The sequence below is a fragment of the Suricata suricatta genome, chromosome 3 (assembly GCF_006229205.1).
Source record: "Suricata suricatta isolate VVHF042 chromosome 3, meerkat_22Aug2017_6uvM2_HiC, whole genome shotgun sequence".
Classification (NCBI taxonomy): domain Eukaryota; kingdom Metazoa; phylum Chordata; class Mammalia; order Carnivora; family Herpestidae; genus Suricata; species Suricata suricatta.
Window position 1 is genome coordinate 14227017 of NC_043702.1, and position 19750 is coordinate 14246766.

Consider the following 19750-nt stretch of genomic DNA (forward strand, 5'->3'; position numbering starts at 1 on the left):
CTTTGAATAGTGAGACTGCCCAGAGGTGAGAAGGGCTGGGGCAGGAGGCTCTGTAAGAGGAACAGAAATTGAGCTAAGGCTTGAAAGATGAATGGGACATGGACCCCTCAAAAAGTCATAAGTGACCTCCTAGACATAGGGAATGCCAGGGTTGAAGGCAGGAAGGCAGAAAAACAAATGGGACAAAGAGAAAACTTTCAGTTGATTCAAGTCTCTACTCCCCGCCTTGGAGTGTAGAGTTGCAAAACCTTTTCTCTCAGACCCTCACTAAGCACCAGGACCACTCCTGTGGTTTACAAAATACAGATACCTCAGTCCCACCCTCAGAGATTCTGATTTAGCCGTTCTGACTTAATTGAACTTTAGAGGTTCATATCCCAAATGTGGAACAAGAAAATGCCACATGTAAGCGATAAGTAACCATGCATTTTGAAAACCAGCGGTGCTGTTTTCTTCACAAGTACTGTCAATATCCCAGAATCTCTTAACTAGATTATGATTTATAAGCCATCGGAAAATTGAGGCAAAGTGTGCCTTCTGCTCTACCCTTGTCTGCATGGCCCCTTGCTACAGAATAAATAACTACTTAACTTCAGAAAGATTTATTAACACCAAAGTTATGCTTTTGATTTCTGATCATCTGTGCCTCGATAGGTTGTGGTTACTTTATTATTTACAATATTCTTTCAATAAATTGTAGGAGTTGGTGCTATACCATTCAGTACTAAGGGTTTTTTCCCCCTTAAGTATAAGTGCACCACTTTTCTCCTGCCACTCTGAAAGGACAGCAACCCCTTTCTAGAATTTCTTAGAAATGTTGGCTAGCTGCCCTGAAGTTCTTGGAAGAACAGAAGGAACAGCTTACCAGACCCTATGGACCTGACTGCCCAGGTTTTCCAGATACTCTCTAAGAATGTTGTTCCTTCTTCTCTCATTCCTTCACAACTACATCAGTCCCCAAACAATAATCCATCTCTGATCTCTCTGTAGAGGATAAAGCATAAAAGATATTAAGTGTGTCTACCTTTAAATCACCTTCTATAACTATATTTCCCTTCCTCAATGTGAGAGATGTAAATTTTTATATAATTACTCTCTTCTATTTAATAGCTTAAATAGCTTTGTGAGTCTTTGATATCCCTTACCAAATGATCTCCCATTTAGCTGGAGCACTCTTAAAATAGCACAATTTCTGTGACCCATGAAAGTCAATGACTACATATTTCCCAATACACTGCCTTGGGTAGTGTTTCTCCAAAGTCTTTTTGGTTCTCTAATGTGAATGAGACAATAGGGAACAAGTAGGGAGAGAATGATGTGAAGTACTGAGAGAGAGGAAGGCAGAGAGAGACGGGAGAAAAAAAGAAGGGAGGAAGGAAAAAAGATCATAACCCTCGGGGTAGTTGTTGGAGAAGCATGGACTTGGGAAGAAATCTTGAGTAAAATATGTCAGCAGAAAAATAAGGGTAGACAACCAAATTATACGTATACTTTGGCTACATTCATTTGTCTTTCTGATTGTTTTAAATTTTTAAATGTTTATTTATTTTTGAGAGAGACAAAGACAGAGTGCAAGCAGGGGAGGGGCAGAGAGAGAGGGAGACAGAATCTGAAGAAGACTCCAGGCTCCAAACTGTCAGCACAGAGCCTGACGCAGGGCTCCAACCCACAAACCATGAGATCATGACCTGAGCTGATGTCAGATCCTTAACCGACTGAGCCACCCAGACACCCCTTGTCTTTCTGACTTTAAACAAGGCTCACAAATAGCTATTATTCTTTTAAGCTTCTGCTGAAATATGAATGAGAGTGTACAGGACAGCAATACTGTGATGTTAGAAATTATACACTGGAATAATCGATAATATATTCTAGAAACCACTGAATGGAAGATCTAGATTCTAAATGCAGCTTCTAAGATACATGTATATTATATATCTAATGTTTTGCTTATGAAAAACGATAATGTTGTAACTCTTGAATCAACATTTCCACAAGAATATAAGGACTTAAACTTGGAGACAAACACTAATGGCTTCATAGTGTCTTCATCCATTTCGGCTGTGGTAACAAAATAGCACAGACTGGGTGCCTTGTAAACAACAGAAATGGAGGCTGGAAATCTGCTATACAGGTATTAGCATGGTCAAGTAAGGGCCCTCTTCAGGTCACTGACTTCTCCTTGTATCCTCCTATGATAAGATGGAACAAATGGGCCAGCTCTCTGGGACACTAATTATAGGGGCACTAATCTCATTCACAAGGGCTCCACCCATATGACCTGATCACCTCCCAAAGGCCCCACCTCCTGATACCATCACCTTGGACTTTAGGTTTACAGCATATGAGGGAGGAATGGGACAAATATTCAGATCGTAGCACATATACACAAAACTTTAGATTTATAAACTTTCATGCCATTGATTTTCCTCCATTTTGAAGAGAAAAGAGAGAAGAAAAAGGGTTCCTTTAAAAACAAAGGCAATAGCTAACACTTACTGAGCATTTCCTATGTACCAGGCTTTACTTATATCATCCCATTTGACCTTCACAACAGCCTCATGAAACGAGCATAATTGTATTCTTATTTTACAGATACAGAAAATGAAGCTAAGTAGAAATATTGAACAACTGGATGGAGATCAAATATTTCATTAGTCAGGGAACCAGAATTTGTTCCCAGGCTGCCTGAGTCCAGAGCCCTTAATCTTAATCAATCCATTAAATTAAATACATGGACAAGAGTCACATGCCTTATATTTCAAATACCTTGTGCATGATGCTTATTTCTTTATAATTCTTTCAAGCAGGAAATACAAATAAAATCTAGGCAAATAATGGGGCTTATCCATTTGGAGAAGCACTAATCAATGACAGAAGAAAAAACTTTGTTTAGGGAAATTTATGTCAAAGCTATTAGTCAAAACAAAGATCTAAGGTCCTTTTGTTTGAAGTTCACCTTCAACTATAATCGAAGATTGAAATGTCCTCAAAGACAAATTTAGAATTCCAAGAACAGCCTGACCTTTAATATTCATTCATAACACAAATATACTTTGGTGTCATTATCATATTATCATTGGTATATTTCCGTTATTCATTCTTCTCTGTTCATTAATCAGGCAAACATCCTGTAAACAACTAAATTTATACAGAAATATAAATAGGATGGAGTTCATTGGTTATTCACCAAAATATCAAAAGACCCATGGGGGGAAAATTATGTTACAAAAACTGTGGCTTGAGGGAGCAACCTTTCACATTTGCTATCATTTTATCTCACATTCAAAAATTTTTTCCTTATATAAACCATGAAATTAAGAGCTTAAAAAGGAGTAGATTTAAACAACAATGAATCTTGAACACTTTCAATACAATGAATACTTTATCATATTTAACAGGAATGCCATGGATGAAATAGAAGTAAGAAGTTATCTAACAATTTTTTGTTGGCTTTGTTTTGTTTTTGAGTGTTTGCCATGTGCACAATCCTTTACATGCATTATTCTTAATTTGTGTTAACCACAAGAGAACTCAAAAACAAAAAATCAAGGGCATGTGGTTCTTTTGCAAGGGGTAAGGAAACTGGAAAATGAGACAAAGAGGAAAAGGCCAATAAAGTGTACATTACCAAATCATTTAACCCTGAAGGAGAAGGAAGCCTAAATCTTTAGGAAAATGCTATCCTGCCTGAGGGGTGAGGGAGTTGAGGTATTTATATACCAATTCCCTTCTGTTGTTATTTGTGAGGTTATCCTTAGGCATGATTTCCCTAGCATCTCAGAGCTGCAGTCTCCCACAGATTCAGAGAAAGCCTTGTGCAAAGAGATGTGAACAGAAACTCTTGGAAGTGGACTCACAGGCATGAAATAGGGAGGCTCAAGACCTGTAGATGGTACACGTATGCAGCTGCTACAGATGATCTAATTGAACCTCTTGCAACAATCTCAATAACTCAATGTGTTTGTGGTGTTTCTATCTTCATTCCAAAGATGAGAACACAGGTTCAGAGACATTGAATAACTTGCTTAGGACCACACAGCATGGGACAGAGCTTGCTAATTACTAATTACTCTAGGCCCTATAATCTTAGATATTACTCTGTACCATATTTCAAAAGTTACTGTTTAAAAAGATAATTCTACTAACCCCTAGGAGAAGATATGTCTATATCCTGATTCCATGAGCTAAGATCTGGTAAGGATTTACATTCAACACCTTCCATCACGAAAATGCTGGGCATTATTTTCTAGAGTACTTAATAAGTATTGAATAAATGATGAATACATGAATGACTCTATAATATTAGTCATAAATACATTTGTACATAGCTCTTATTCTCAAATAATTTTCCTAGCTTCCAGTTTAAAGGGAACTCATATAAATTCCATCACTTATTTTGCTGATAATTCTTCCCATTTACTGGACCACAGCTCTCTACACAGGGCCCTCAAGTATTACTGAAATCCTCAAGAAATGTCTTACATGGAGTCCCAGGCCATTCCAGTCACAGACTGTGTGACAGCCACCATTTTTCCTTGTCCACTTTTCCTCTGCTGAATCTTCCACATCCACCAGGTGCCATTGATTCTCCCAGAAATTTCCTGTGCTTCCACTAATGTGTGGCTTCCCTAAGGTAAGAAGCTACGTGGTATTTATGTGGAAGCAAGAGAGGACAGAGCACTACTCCCCTGTTTGCCAATATCTTGTATGGAGTAGTTACTAGCAGATTCCCTGATATTTACTGTTCTCTCTTTCCTCAGAACCTAGACAAGATCCCACAGAGCATTGGGCCTAACAGGAAGATTCCAAGAAGGTCTTATAATGACTAAGGATCCATTCCAGGGCCAAGTTTGGCAGTTTAACTCTCCTTATCAGGAGTCCTCTCCTGTTCTGCCCTTCCAAATTTTGGAATGTTCAGCCAGCCAGTTCACCCCTGTCTAACCTCAACATGACAATAATATTCTATCTCCATCCCCAATATCTCTATTCATGCTTGGTTGAATGCACAGTTAATATTTTATGCAGGATTTACATTTGAAACATTGTCTATAAGTTAGGAATATAACCTCATAATGCTATTCCTGGCTTGTCTTTCCTTTAGTCAACTTCTAACCTCTAACCTCTTAATTTGCCATTCACTATTGGCAAATATACTCAGAATATAAGCATGACAAAGACTAAAAATTTCTTAGTTTAAAAATCCATTTTCAAAATTTGCCTAAATTTCATATTATAGGATGTGGCTAACCCATGGAATTTACTTTTTTGATCTAATGGTATAAGACTGGAGCCTTCTCACGAAAGGTACAGAGATTATACCTTAGCCAAAAGGAACGAGTTTCAGTGATGGAGTTTCAGGGCTTGAGTCAAATACGTGAGGGTGACATTTGGGGTGGGAGAACCTTCTCTGACATTTTTCAAATGTGTAGCTAAACTCCAATTTCGACTATACGGAAAGCTTCATGTGAATGAAGACTCCTATCTTAAATGTTGACCTTTTCAAGTCAAATGACAATGTGCTCTTTTGAGTGATGATCTTTAAGTGCCAAAAATTAAAGAACCATCACAAAAAATTTTCAGTTTCAGAAAAGATTTGTCACCCATAAAGTATGTATAGGTGGGTGGATACAATTACAAATATAATTGCATTTAGTTTTTCACTCATCTTTGGGAGGAAAAACAGTAAAAATTAAGCAAACTTAATGCAAATGCTATTTAAAATTATAAGTCGTGCACATAAAAGTTGTGTAGCTCGATATTGTGGGGAAAAAATGGAGTTTTAACTCATGGCACAAGTTTAATCCAGTATGTTCAAGACAGATACACAGTTCAGACAATCACAATTTAAAAAGTAAATTCTGATTTCAGGAGATCACTTTTGGAGAGGCAGCAACTCTGGTGACGTTATCATCACCTGTGCATATACGTCAAATTTTATGGTTTACAAAATCCTGGAGAGGCTGTCTAGGTGGTGCAGTCAGTTAAGTGTCCGACTTCAGCTCAGGTCATGATCTTACAGCTGTGAATTATTTGAGCATCACATCAAGCTCTGCACAGACAGTGCAGAGCCTGTTTGGGATTCTCTCTCTCCCTCTCTCTCTGCCCCTCCCCTTCTCAAAAATAAACTTGTGCTCCCCTTCTCAAAAATAAACATTAAAAAAGACATCCTTTTTTAATAATAGAACATAGTAACAGAGCATCTTTTTCAGAAATTCTATATCACCAGCACTCTTGCTCACAAAGAAACAAACTCAGGCTTCTGCAACTCTGAACTGAAAACCGAATCCAAATAAAGAGTGTGGGTATAGAGAAGTTTTAGATGTGCCTTCACCAATTTATTTTGCTTCTATTTCCTGTGTTTGTGTGTATGAAAAAGTACTTTATTTAATAAAAACCTATGTTTAAACAACTGTAAAGCCACTCTTTTAATATGTTTAAATGTCAAAGTCTAAGTGACAATAAATCTTCATATCACAGTTGAATTAATGGCACTTTTTCCTTTTTTTAATGGCACATGATAATTAGTGGTGTGCCTTACAATCAATGGCACTTTGGATTTAGTGAAATATTATACTGGGCATATCAAATAAACTATCTCATATGATTTCATTCTTGAAACAACTCAAAGCTATATTAAGTAACAGTAAATGGGGTGCCTGGGTGGCTCAGTTGGTTAAGCATCCGGCTTCAGCTCAGGTCATGATCTCACGTTCGTGTATTTGAGCCCCACGTTGGGCTCTGTGCTGACAGCTAGCTCAGAGCCTGGAGTCTGCTTCAGATTCTGTATCTCCCTCTCTCTCTGACCCTCCCCTGTTACCACTGTCTCTCTCTGTCTCTCAAAAGTGAATAAAGAATGTTAAAAAAAAATAAGTAACAATTAGGTAGACTTTGGTGATAGGACCAAACTATTGGTCCTGAACGCAGAACCCCAACTCAATATGGGTTTCAACAATAAAAAAAGGAAAATTTTATGTCACCCAGAAGCCAGAAAGTATCCTGGGCTTCCACCAAGGCTTAATCTAGCCATTAAAATAATATAATTCAAAGATGTGGTTTCTTCTCATCATTCTGCTGTTATCAGTTGTGTGTGCCTGATCTTCAGGTTGGCTTTCCTCAAAGTAGGGAGAGATGGATGCAGTAATTCTTGACTTTGCATCTTCACACACAATAGCCAAGGTGTGATGGCCTGAATCACATCCCTCCAAAATCCATATGGTGAAGCCCTAACCCCTAGAACTTCACAATGTGACCGTATCTGGTGACAAGTAATTAGGTTAAAATGAAACCTCTATGGTAGGCCTTCATCCAACTTGACTGCTGGGAATCTCGAACACATAAAGAAATAATAGGGAGGTGGGCACACATCAGAAAGACCTGGGGACGAGATAGCAAGAGGATTGTTCTCCACAGCCCAAGATTTCAGGGGAAACCAAACTTGCCAATACCTGAACATTGGACTTCTGGCCTCCAGCACTGAGGGAAAATAAATGCCTGTTGCATAAGCCCCCTCATCTGCGGTGCTCTGTGGTGGCAGCCCTAGTAGGCAAGAGAGGTGGTCTTCTGATAGCTTCTGCACGAGGGAGGAAATACCTTTTCCCAAGAACAACAGCAAGTATCTCCATCAAATCACATTGGTTCTGATTAGTGAGCAAGGAATAGAACAAGGTACGTTTGCTTTGACTAATCAAGGCTTACTTCTAGAGCAAGGGTGAAGTCGATTTCACTCAAACCATGGCATAACACGGTTTCCTCTGAGGGGTTCCCCAAATGAAATTGGTACTGGGTACAGTCCCCAGGAGGAGACACGGATGCTGGGCATTGGGGCTTAGCAAGACCTAGTGCCTTTCCCAGCTTGTGGGTCAGCAGTATCTTTCAACCCAATTTTGCTTCATTCCATTACCTAGTGTACTCCATGCCTTACAGTGCCTCTCTGGTGTGGAGAAACGTTCTTCCCCAGTTTAAAAATCGTTTCTCCATGAGGGGCACCTGGGTGGCTCATTCAGTTAAGCGGCTGACTTTGGCTCAGGTCATGATCTCACAGTCCATGGGTTCGAACCCCGCATCAAACTCTGTGATGACAGCTCAGAGCCTGGAGCCTGCTTCAAATTCTGTGCTTCCCTCTCTCTCTCTGCCCTTCCCCGCTCATGCTCTGTCTCTCACTCTCTCAAAAATAAATAAACATTTAACATTTTTAAAAAAATAAAAGGTTTCTCCATGAGAAATTGGCCTTGGGAGGAAATGGGCTTGTGAAGGGTGAAAAGGGTATTGCTTCATGTAGCAGCACTCAAAGAACAAAAACAAGAAAACCATAGAAATTATTAAACGAACAAGAAAGTAAGTCTTAACCATAGATCATAATTAAGAGGTTGTTTTTTTACCTTTGGGGGGGAAGAAAGCTCCATATCATATAGCAGGATACAAAGTATTTTTTTTAACTAGAAGTTTATCCAAAGGATACAGGAGTGCTGATTCATAGGGACACATGTACCCTAATGTGTATAGCAGTGCTATCAATAACAGCGAAATTATGGAAAGAGCCCAAGTGTCCATCAACTGACAAGCGGATAAAGAAGATGTACAGTCCGTTGAGTGTCCAGCTTCGGCTCAGGTCATGATCTCATGTTTTGTGGGTTCGAGCCCCAATCAGGTTCTGTGCTGACAGCTAGCTCAGAGCCTGGAGTCTGTCTTCAGATTCTGTGTCTCCCTCTCTCACTGACCCTCCCCTGCTCATGCTGTCTCTCTCTCTCTCTCTTTCTCTCTCTGTGTCTCTCTCTCTCTAAAACAAATAAAAACAGTAAAAAAAAATTTAAAAAAAGATGTAATTTATGTATTCAATGGAATACTACTTGGCAATGAGAAAGAATGAAATCCTGTGATTTGCAACATGGATGGAACTGGAGGATATTATGCCAAGTGAAATAAATCTGTCAGAAAAAATAGATATATATTTTCGCCCATATGTGAAATTTGGGAAACTTAGCAGAAGACCGTGGGGAAAGAGAAGGAGGAAAATAGTTTCTTTTTTTTTAAATTTTTTAAATGTTTTATTTATTTTTGATACAGAGAGAGACAGAACATGAGAGGGGGAGGGTCAGAGAGAGAAGGAGACACAGAACCAGAAGCAGGCTCCAGACTCTGAGCTAGCTGTCAGCACAGAGCCTGACGCGGGGCTCGAACCCACGAACGTGAGATCTGACCTGAGCCGAAGCCAGAGGCTTAACTGACTGAGCCAAAAAATAGTTTGGCGCCCCAAAAAATAGTTTCAAACAGAGAGGGAGGCAAATGATGACAGACACTTAAATACAGAGAACAAACTGAGGGCTGATGGGGGGGGCAGGGGAGGGGACAATGGGTGATGGGCATTGAGGAGGGCACTTGTTGGGATGAGCACTAGGTGTCGTATGTAAGCAATGAATCATGGGAATCTACTTCCAAAGTCAAGAGCACACTGTACATGCTGTGTGTTAGCTAACTTGACAATAAATTATACTTAAAAAAATTTTTTTAAGGAAAAATTGAAATAGGAGAAAAAACTGTCATCTGAAGATGGAATGTCCACATGCCATCCTCAGACAGATGCAGTGTTCCCTTTGTGTTTTCCTCATCTCCCTTTCTTTCCATCAGGAGAGGAAGAATAAAGTGCTTTGGGTGGTTTATATGGCAGAAGTAGGTAAATATGCTTCTTTTGAACCACACAGCTGACAAAACTTTTCCAGTCCAATTTTTGTGTCAAGTGGAAGTTCTCATCTGATTTCCATTCTGGTGAACTCACCAAGAAGGCTCTTTCATTTCTACACTGACGAAAGGATGTTCTTTGAAACATTGGGAATTATGAAAAAGTAATTCGTCCCTTTCCTGCACTCTTGGATTGTCTAAAAGCTAGCTCAGAATGAAGGCCCACATGGAGGGGCATTGAGCCTCCATGCCTTCGTAAGGAGAGCAAGCCTGTAGTCTTGCTTTCGTGGGAAGTGATAACCCCCAGACACTGTGTGAGTCCCATTATGCCCCAGGTGCTTTTAGATTTCAAGGTGTATATAATTCAGTCTCTTCGTGTCTAACAAATTAGTTTTCTTACCACTGAGCACAAAGCTTTGATTTGTTCCCCTCTATTTTCAGTAACACCAATTTTTCTTTGAACACAGCCGTTAACTGTCCATCAGGCAGGTCTCACTAATGGGCATTTTTCTCAGTCTCTCTGCAACTTCTAACTTCCCTTCAGAGGCTTTAGGAGACAAATCCTTCTACTGCTATGGATGTGGGGGAAAGGGTGGGAGGAGCAGTCATCACTGAGGAAATAGGAGTAGCGTGCTGGAAATGTCCAGTCTATGTGACTACAAAGGCTTTACCAAGGTCCTCTGCTTTCCCTGTTGAGCATTTATGGACATTTGGGTAGTCTGGAGTGGGGAATGTTTTATTGTTATCCCAAAGAGGTGTTTCTCTCCACACCATAACACTGTTGAAATATAAAAGTACATGAAACAGTGGCAAGAGATGTAGAATAAAAATCCAGAAGCGTGGTTCTAACATGGTTCTTGGTCATAAAATGAGGGAGTCTGATCTGGCTTGCAGTCTGTAGAATAAATGTTTATTGAGTCTCTGTTTCATGTCAGACACCCTGCAAGGCATTCCAACCAAGACAACACATGCAGCACCGATCCCAAGGAGGGCACAATCTGACGGGGGCAGATAAGTAAGCACACATCTGTGACATGGAGGTGTAAGTGCTAAGACTGTTTAACCTAGAACACTGAATGACAAGCATCCCGTCTCATTAACAAGTCTTGTTCATATATAAATAAAACTTTATAACTATGGGGCGCCAGGGTGGCTCAGTCGCTTAAGCAGCCGACTTCAGCTCAGGTCATGATCTCGTGGTGCATGAGTTTGAGCCCCGCATTGGGCTCTGTGCTGAAAGCTTGCTCAGAGCCTGGAGCCTGCTTCCAATTCTGTGTCTCCTTCTCTCTCTGCCCTTCCCCTGTTTATACGCTGTCTCTGTCTCTCAAAAATAAATAAACATAAAAAATAAATAAAACTTTATATAATCTATTAATATCCTTATTTTCCTTATAAATAATCCTAGTATAAAATCCTGTTTGTAGAGACCTAGGGCTAAGTACAACTATATCCATTACTTTAGTGTGATACAAGGTCAAACTTTCTAAAGACAATTAAAACTTTAAAAAATACAATCAGTATTTATCAAAATAGAAGTCTGTCAAATATAATTTAATGTATTAAAATATAATAATAATAATAATAATTAAAACTTTTAAACCTGGGAAATGTATCCGATGTTATACTTTAAAATCACACCCAGAAAGTATAAGTAGAAATTTTCTTATAAATTCATATAATTCCTAGATTGAATGTTTCTAGAACCATATCATAAAAGAAACTAGTTTTTCAACTATAATACTTTAATTGTAATATATTTTCATTAAAATCTAATTATGCAAAACATTTACTTAAAGCCTTAGCTATTTACTTTTAGTGTAGAAATGCAAATTCTAGCATGGAATTAAATATTCCATGCCCCTAATTCCCAATTTGTCATTATTTATTAACTGTACTTTATCACTCAGAGTAGCATGTTCACAGTGTTGCACACACACACACACAGAAAAACATTCTTTAGATTTTAGGTACACAATAATTTTCCAGGCTTATTTTGCTTTTTTTGTTTTTGTTGTTGTTAGTATTAGCTTCTTATGTGCATGTCTACACCTCCCTCCAAATAAACTTTACAAATCTAGGATAAATGTTATGGCAAGAGGGGAAACAACAAAAACCTCAATCTCCCATTTTTCTAGAATCTAGGATCTTACTATTACATATAGCTTTAAACTTTTTTTTAATTAGCCCATCTCTGGCACAATCCTCTTCCCGATGACTAGGGGTGTGGCTTCTTACCTCAAGTTATACTTCTCTTTTTAAGCTTACTGTTCGCTAGCTGGAGAAATAAGAAGACAAACAAAAACTGTTAGTTTGATGCATTTTTGGTTATTCAGTTTAGACATTTGGTATTACCCTGAACTGTAGCTAAAAATTAAACAAACCATATTCTATCAAAGTCTTCAAATACAAGTTAGCCACACTTCATATTTTTTTCCATATGTATCTTGTCTTTTAGAAGGCACATTTCCAAATAAGTGGGTTTTAAGATTATACATTTGAGATTCTCCAAGCTAGGTTTTTTTTTCACATAATAAAATCCTTTCACAGAGTTGCTTAAATTTCAACATCTACTCAATGTCTCTTGTTAAATTAAGAATCTTTGCCTGAAATAGCAATAATTCTTTTACCTCTGGGTTTTTGATGATTTAAGCTCACTATGAAGAAAGAGAGTTATTCCAATTTGATTTATTTCCAGCTGCTCAAAGGTTAAGAATTGGAAAGTGGAGGAGTTAATTTCAGTAAATAGACTTTTTCTGGGAAGAAATCTTTGGTCCAGATTTCTTCCAGGAAAAACAGCCACCACTGGTAATTTCCAGGAGAGCGCTTCTCAGGGCTCAGACTTCAGTGATATTGCTCCCGGAGTTAAATCTGGCCCTCAGGAAGTCTGATCGATGATTCCCTGCCATCTCAAAGGAGAGAGATCTGGAGCTCATAAGACCTTGTTATAAGGGTGGTTGTAAGTAGAGAAGCAAACTGGAATTTTCTGAGGTTTGTATGAGCATTCACTTTATCAGTCGCCAGGGTTGTGTGTGTGTGTGTGTGTGTGTGTGTGTGTGTGTGTGTGTGTGTGTATAGTTATATTTTCATGATTGAGGTCTTAGGGAGAGTCTAGGACATGTACGTTTTCTAAAGTATGAGGATTGGGTCATTACATCTTGGGGTATTTTTCTGAATATCTGAGTTTTCTTTTTCTCATTATGGTCTTCAACTAGTATGTTTTACAACTTCTCCTGAATACCTATTAGTTGCCATAACAATCCACACGGTAGTATTGATTTTATTCCCACTTTACAAATCAAGAGACTGAGGCATATATTGCTAATTAACTTTCCCACTGCCCCACAAATAATTGATATAGGTTTGACAATCCAAACAAATTCTAGAGACTGCCTCCTTAAGAACTAAGAATAATTCTACACACTGATTGGAGGGGTCAGTCTGTCCATTCTGCTCGTGGTATATTTCAAGATACCTACCCATTTCCCAGTATGAATTAAGATATCAAACTTCTCCCAGTATATTCCAAGATTCCAAGACAAATAATGCTGTAAAACCCAAGTGGCCCTAAATAAAAGGGCAAATTGGCCAATAAGTAATTCTGCAGTTGGTCAGCTCTGTCCAAGCTCATAGAACTACACAGTTTTATAAGCCTCACCCTTAAATATGAAGATAACCTAAAATCAGATATTTGAGGAAATACACAAATATGAAGGAAAAAGATAAAGACCCAGAAAAAACAAAATCAGTATTTTAACCAGAAGAAACCTTAATATTCTTAGAGTGATAATAGATCTTGCATCTATAAAGCAAAAACAGTGCTATGCAAAAGGAATGATTATACCAAACAATATGAAAAATGTGTGATTATACCAAACAATATGAAAAATGTGTACAACAAAAACTATGAACCAGCAAATTAAATAAATAAATAAATAAATAAGAAGACAGACAGAAAGAAAGAAAGCGAAAAACAAGAAAAGAAAATATAAATGACTAAGGTCACTAGTGATGAGAAAAATAAGAATCAAAGCCACTCTGTACAATATAACTTCACACTCATTAAGTTGGAGAAAATGTTAAAGTCTACCAGTATTAAGTGTTGGAAAGGTTTGGTAGTGGGAGGGTAAATTTTTAAATGAGAACTTCGTCAAGTTGGAGGTAAGCATAACCTATGAATGGCAATTCTACTTTCAGGCATGAACCCTAAAAACACTTAAACTTGTACACAAGGAATCTTGAACAAAATGTTCATGGTAACATTCTTTGAAATAACAAAAAAGAAAAAGAAAAATGGAAATGAACAAAAGGTCCATCAAGAAGAACACAAATCAACAAAATGTGCTGTAGCCATCTAATGGCCACTATGAAAATGCATAAATGAGAGCTACATGTATGCTCAGGAGTAAGCCCCACAGACACGATTTAAGCAAAAAAGCAAATTTACATTACCATTCTTACAATATGATGCCATCTACATCTGCCAAAAATGTTTAAGAATATAAAAGACATAGGGAAAAATGTAGTAAAACCATAAAAATATCTATGACACTGATAAAGACCAATACAGTTACCTCTGGAAAGGAAAAGAGGGCACTGAAATTGGGAAATTATTTACAAGGGATCTCAACTCTATTTAACGACTTTTTAAAATTGGCAGTGTGTGTTATTTGTTGTTTTTCTCTCTACCATTTTGTGTGTCTGCAAAAGTTTTTTAAATTAATAATTACAAGCTAAGAAAAACTTGGAAATTAAAAAATATACAGTAAACATGATTTTAAATTAAATAGAAAGATTTAAACATGAGGCAATGATCATTTGCCATAAAGAAGAAAAGAAAAGTAAAAATAATGAAAATTTTAAAGTTTAGAAAACTAAAATTATGAAGCCCAACATCTATCTAACAAGAATTCCAGAAAAAGATAGAATCCAAGAGGAGGAGGTTATCAAAGAGGTATTTTGAAAAACAACAAACAAGCAAACAAAATGAAAAACAAAACTGAACCAAAAGCAGAACTGAAGGACATGGATCTTCAGGGTAAACAAGTTCAGTGAGGGTCTGGCAAAGTTCACGAAAAAGATCCACACCAAACACATTACTGTGAAATTTAAATACATTAAAGATTAAAAAAAAAACTACTAAGAGCTAGACCTTCAAATGATTTTCTATTAAAATTCAATGCCAAATGTCAGGCTGGAATTGCAAGAACTCAAAATATTAACTAGTATGAGAAAAAAATCTTAGTGAAGCAGCAATCATATTTAAAAAGGCAAAATATTATAACCAAAAATTACAATGCAACTATACTGACAAGGTATAGGAATAAAAACGGGGATATGGATGGCTTATTGGAGCTAAATTCTTAGCCAACACAACAGAAACACAAAAGATAATGTCTAAAGTTGAAAAATTATCAAATGGACTATCACCTGGGTAGCTCAGTTGGTTGAGCATCTGTCTCTTAGTTTCAGCTCATGTGATGATCTCAGTGTGTGGGTTCAAGCCTCACATTGGGCGCTGTGTTCACAGCATAGATTCTCTCTCTATCCCTCCCTTCTCTCAGACTCTTTCACACAAAATTAAATTAATTAATTAATTAATTAAAAAAATAAAAAATTTTCTAATGGAAAATTTAAGCACTTTTTTATAAATTTGGAAGAACATAAAAAATAATGAGCTAAAAGACAGTTTTCCTGTCGAGTAGAACTGGTGGGTTGGGGAGAAGGAAAAGTATGACTAATTTCTTCATTATAAGTTTACAAGCATTATTTATCACTTTGACTATATGTAGATATCACTTGTATACAAATTAAGTTAAATTTCATTAAATTGAAATTAATTACACTTGATCTCAGCCAAAAGGCTGAGAAGCAATAAATTGAAATTAATTAAAACAAAAATACCCATAAAGAAACTATTGCATATAATTTTAAGGGATTTACATATAGCTTAAAACATATTCATTAACCACAGGGAGGAACGGAGGCCCCATGTCAAGGGAAGGTAAAAAGTGGGGTCAGAGGTGACTGAAGGAGATGGAATCCAGAACACAGGTGGAAGGGTTGTTCTGACAGAAAATAAGCACAACTTCGATGGTAACAATGAGAAGAGGAGGCTGCATATGGATGCAGATTTGATGACAGAAGTTGAGGGAATCATCATGTAAAGATAATGTCAGAGAATGAAAATGAAGCAGGAAGGAGGAATTGGAGATCTTGAAAGTATAGAAAGAAACCTTAAAGTTAGAATTGTCCTCTGTCAGAGCTTTGTATTGACTGTCCTTTGTGCTGTGATGAGGATAGTAAGACTTAGCTTATGCCCCCTCATCAAAATCTCTCACCAAAACATCCTAAATAAAACTCTCAAATAATCACACACAAATCACCTTAAAAAATTACACTGTCTACAACTTCAAGACTGGCCTCTCACCCACCCTTTCAAAAAAGACTGCTGCCCCTACCCCACCCTTTTATTCAGAAATGTTGAGAGTTCCAATGATTAATACAATAAGGAATTGAATACATTGAATCAGGAAACACGTCTGATCTTTGTAACACTGGGCATGCTAAGAGCTTTACCTCCCAGAGAGCCACTCTTTCTCAGATTCGTCAGTGCTGTCAATCCACATCCTAATGCCATCAGAACAAATATTTCAACTGTGAGAAGGCAGCTAGCTAGAGCTTTGTTACTTGGCCACTAGGCAGCAGAAATGATCCCAGAGCATGCCTCAGTATGTAATGGCAAGTCTCCCTTCGGAGAGGAAGTCTTGGTTACAATCAGTCAGTGAGCCCCTGAGTAGATCAATCCATCTGAAGCATCTCTCCAGGGGCACTCCATCCCTTTGGGAAAAACCCTTGGTCCCTCCCTCAGTTGAAAACTCTTCACTCTCCCAGAAGAGAGGAAGTAGAGTTCAATGTGTTACAAATCTGCTTGACACTGATTGAACTAGATAGGAAAATAGCTTCGTCATTGACCTTTATTGTGACTCTCAGTTGAAATGTTAGATGAATATAAAGTCAACAGAATGGATCATAAAATAAATGTGAAAATGAAGGACTTTATTTTAGGTCACTCCATACTAAGGGTAGAAACCATGCTTTCATAAGTTTTTGCTTCCCCCTGTGCTTTGCAGAGTGCCCAACATGGAGAGTACCCAAGAAAGTCTATCTCATTAATGATAACCAGGTGGGTAGGGAACATTCCCTCTTGATGGCTGACATGCCAAAAGGCTCTGCAAATTGGAATTTCTAGCAGAACTGGCTGGTGACAACTATTGGAGGAGATGTACTTTTTGAAAATCACAGCCATGGCTGATGGAAATGCTTAAACATAACAAAAACAGCCCTTAAAACAGTTGAACACTGGGAAGCTACAACAATCTGCCTACTGACTTCAGTTTCCAAAGGAAACCCTCCAGTTACAGTTTGTGTACTCTTATTTCACAACTCTTTATCTTTCTGTTCTTGTTGGAATTTTAAAAGAAATAATGCATGTTAATCAGCAAAATAAAGATGAATGACTTTAATTCAAGGTCTTATCAAAATCATTTAAAAAGTTAGGTGGAATTCCAAAGACAGTGAGAGAAAAAAAATATAAGACCAGGTGAATATAAATTTTTTCCCAATGCATTTAATCTGTTAAAGTTTATTCAACTCTTACCAAGTTTCAGTCACTATATTAGGTACCAGGCAATGTGTTAGTTTCTTGACAATAAGATAAACACTAAAACTATACCAGACAACAGGCTAAAAGACCCAGAGTGGAAACATTTAGCAACTATTTCTCTTTCTGTCATGTATTTCTTTGCAGTCGCAGTAAAAACTCTAGTCATACAAAGTAAGCAGCATGGAGGTATTATGCTCCCTGGTTTCAAACTATACTACAAACCTATAGTAATCAAAACAGTATTGTACTGGCAAAAATAATCTCACAAAAAAACAACAAACAAACAAACAGACACATCGATCAATGGAATAAAATGAAAAGCCCAGAAATAAGCATACATATATGGTAAAATAATCTATGAAAAAGGAGGCAAAACAATAATGAAAAGACAGTGTCTTCAATCAATGATTTATTTTTTTAAAAAAGGACAGCTACATGCGAAAGAATGGAACTGGAATTTTATACCATACACAGAAAATAAACTCAATATGGATTAAATACCTTGAATGTAAGACCTGAAACCATAAAACCCCTAGAAGAAAACAGACATTGGGTTTAGCAATATTTTTCTTGGACTAGTCTCCTCAGGCTAGGGCAACAAAAACTAAAATAAACAAATGCGACTACATCAAACTAAAAAAGTTTTTGCACAGCAAACGAAACCATCAACAAAACAAAAAAACAACCTACTGAATGCAAGAGGATATTTGCAAATGAGACATCCAATAAGGTGTTAATATTTAAAATGCATAAGGAGCTTACACAACTTAATATAAAAAATCAATCTGATTAAAAAATATACAGAGAACTTGAACAGACATTTTTCCAAAAATGGCATACAGATAGCCAACAGACATGAAAAAATGTTCAGAACCACTAATCATCAGGGAAATGCAAATCACAACACAATAAGCTATCACCCCACAGCTGTTAGATTGGCTATTATCAAAAAAGACAAAAATATGGAGGAAATGGAGAAAAAAAGAACCTTTGTACACTGCTGGTGGGAATATTAATTGATGCAGTCACTATGGAAAACAGTATGGAGTCTCCTCAAAAAACTAAAAATAGAACTACCATGTGATCCAACAATTCCACTTCTGGGTATGTATCCAAAGAAAATAAAATCACCAATTGGAAGAGATAGATATACCCCTGTGTTCATTGCAGCATTATTTACTATAACCAAGATATGGAAGCAACCGAAATGTCCATCAATAGATGAATGGATAAAGAAGATGTGAGACATATGTGTGGTGTTATTATTTAACCACAAAAAGAATGAAATCTTGCCATTTGCGACAACAGGGACAGACTTAGAAGGTATTCTTCTAAGAGAAATAAGTCAGACAGAGAAAGACAAATATTGTATGATTTCATTTATACGGAATCTAAAAAACAAAACAAAAGAGAAACAGACTCATAGATACAGTAAACAAACTATTGGTCACCAGAGTGGGGAAGGTTGAGGTGCAGGTGAAAATAGGGAAAGGGGATTAAGAGCTACAAACTTCCAGTTATAAAATAAATAAGTCAGGGGGTTGTAATGCCCAGCATAAGGAATCTAGTCAATAATGCAGTACTAATGTTGTAGGGTGACAGTTGGTAACTACACTGCTGAACCCCTTTCCAGGAACTCTAGTCTCATGGTATCCTCCAATGCCCTACACTCAGTAACTCCTCTTAAGGATGCAGTGAGCTGCCCCAGAAATTTCTGGACTTCTGCTCCCTTCCTGGTCCCAAGACAGCACTCCCTAGAGAAAGACTTTGTTTCCAAAGGCAGAAATCTTCAGGTTCAAATGATGGTACTGCATTTTAATACATGACCCTGAGCAAGTTAAGTAAATAACCTTGATAAACTTCATGGTCTGTAATAGCAAGGTTAAAAGTTTTTCCCTACCTCATTTTTTCAGTTATTGAGAGATTCAAATGGAATCAAATGGTATGTAAAAGTTTACATTCAGTAGAAGCTGGTTATTATAATTATTATTGTTGTCATTTCCACTTAACCCATGTTCTCCTTCTACTCTTATTCCAGGTATCTTGGTCCTCAAAGTATGTTGCCTAAGTTTCCACATGCCATAATAAACCTGACAAGTAGAGGACCTCTTAATCCCTCTCAATTGATCTACAAAATTTCCAGGGGATGCTCATGAATAAATATTCTTTGTTGTAATATGGTATCTGTCATTTTCCTTCCTCCTTATTCAGCCCCTCTGACTTGTCTATTCTTCTATTTTCCAGGTTTATCATCAAGGGTGCCCACGCCAAGACAAAGTCTTCCTTTGTGCCCAAAGCTGCTAGAATCATCCTCTATGCTGCCAGTCAGGTGCCCTTGTGCTGAGTCATCAGCGTGATTTATGTGTTTACATTTTTATAATAGTGATAACATTCCATTCCTCCGCAGCC

The 19750-nt window shown here is 37.4% G+C and overlaps 1 long non-coding RNA gene across 1 annotated transcript in view; it reads right to left on the reverse strand.

Moving 5' to 3' along the window:
* The window catches only part of LOC115288645, a 45095-nt gene that overhangs the window by 10776 nt on the left and 14569 nt on the right, over nt 1-19750 (reverse strand). Inside the window, exon 2 of the long non-coding RNA XR_003907130.1 lies at nt 11914-11953. This is a non-coding gene — a long non-coding RNA (uncharacterized LOC115288645). The remainder of the gene's footprint in view (nt 1-11913; nt 11954-19750) is intronic.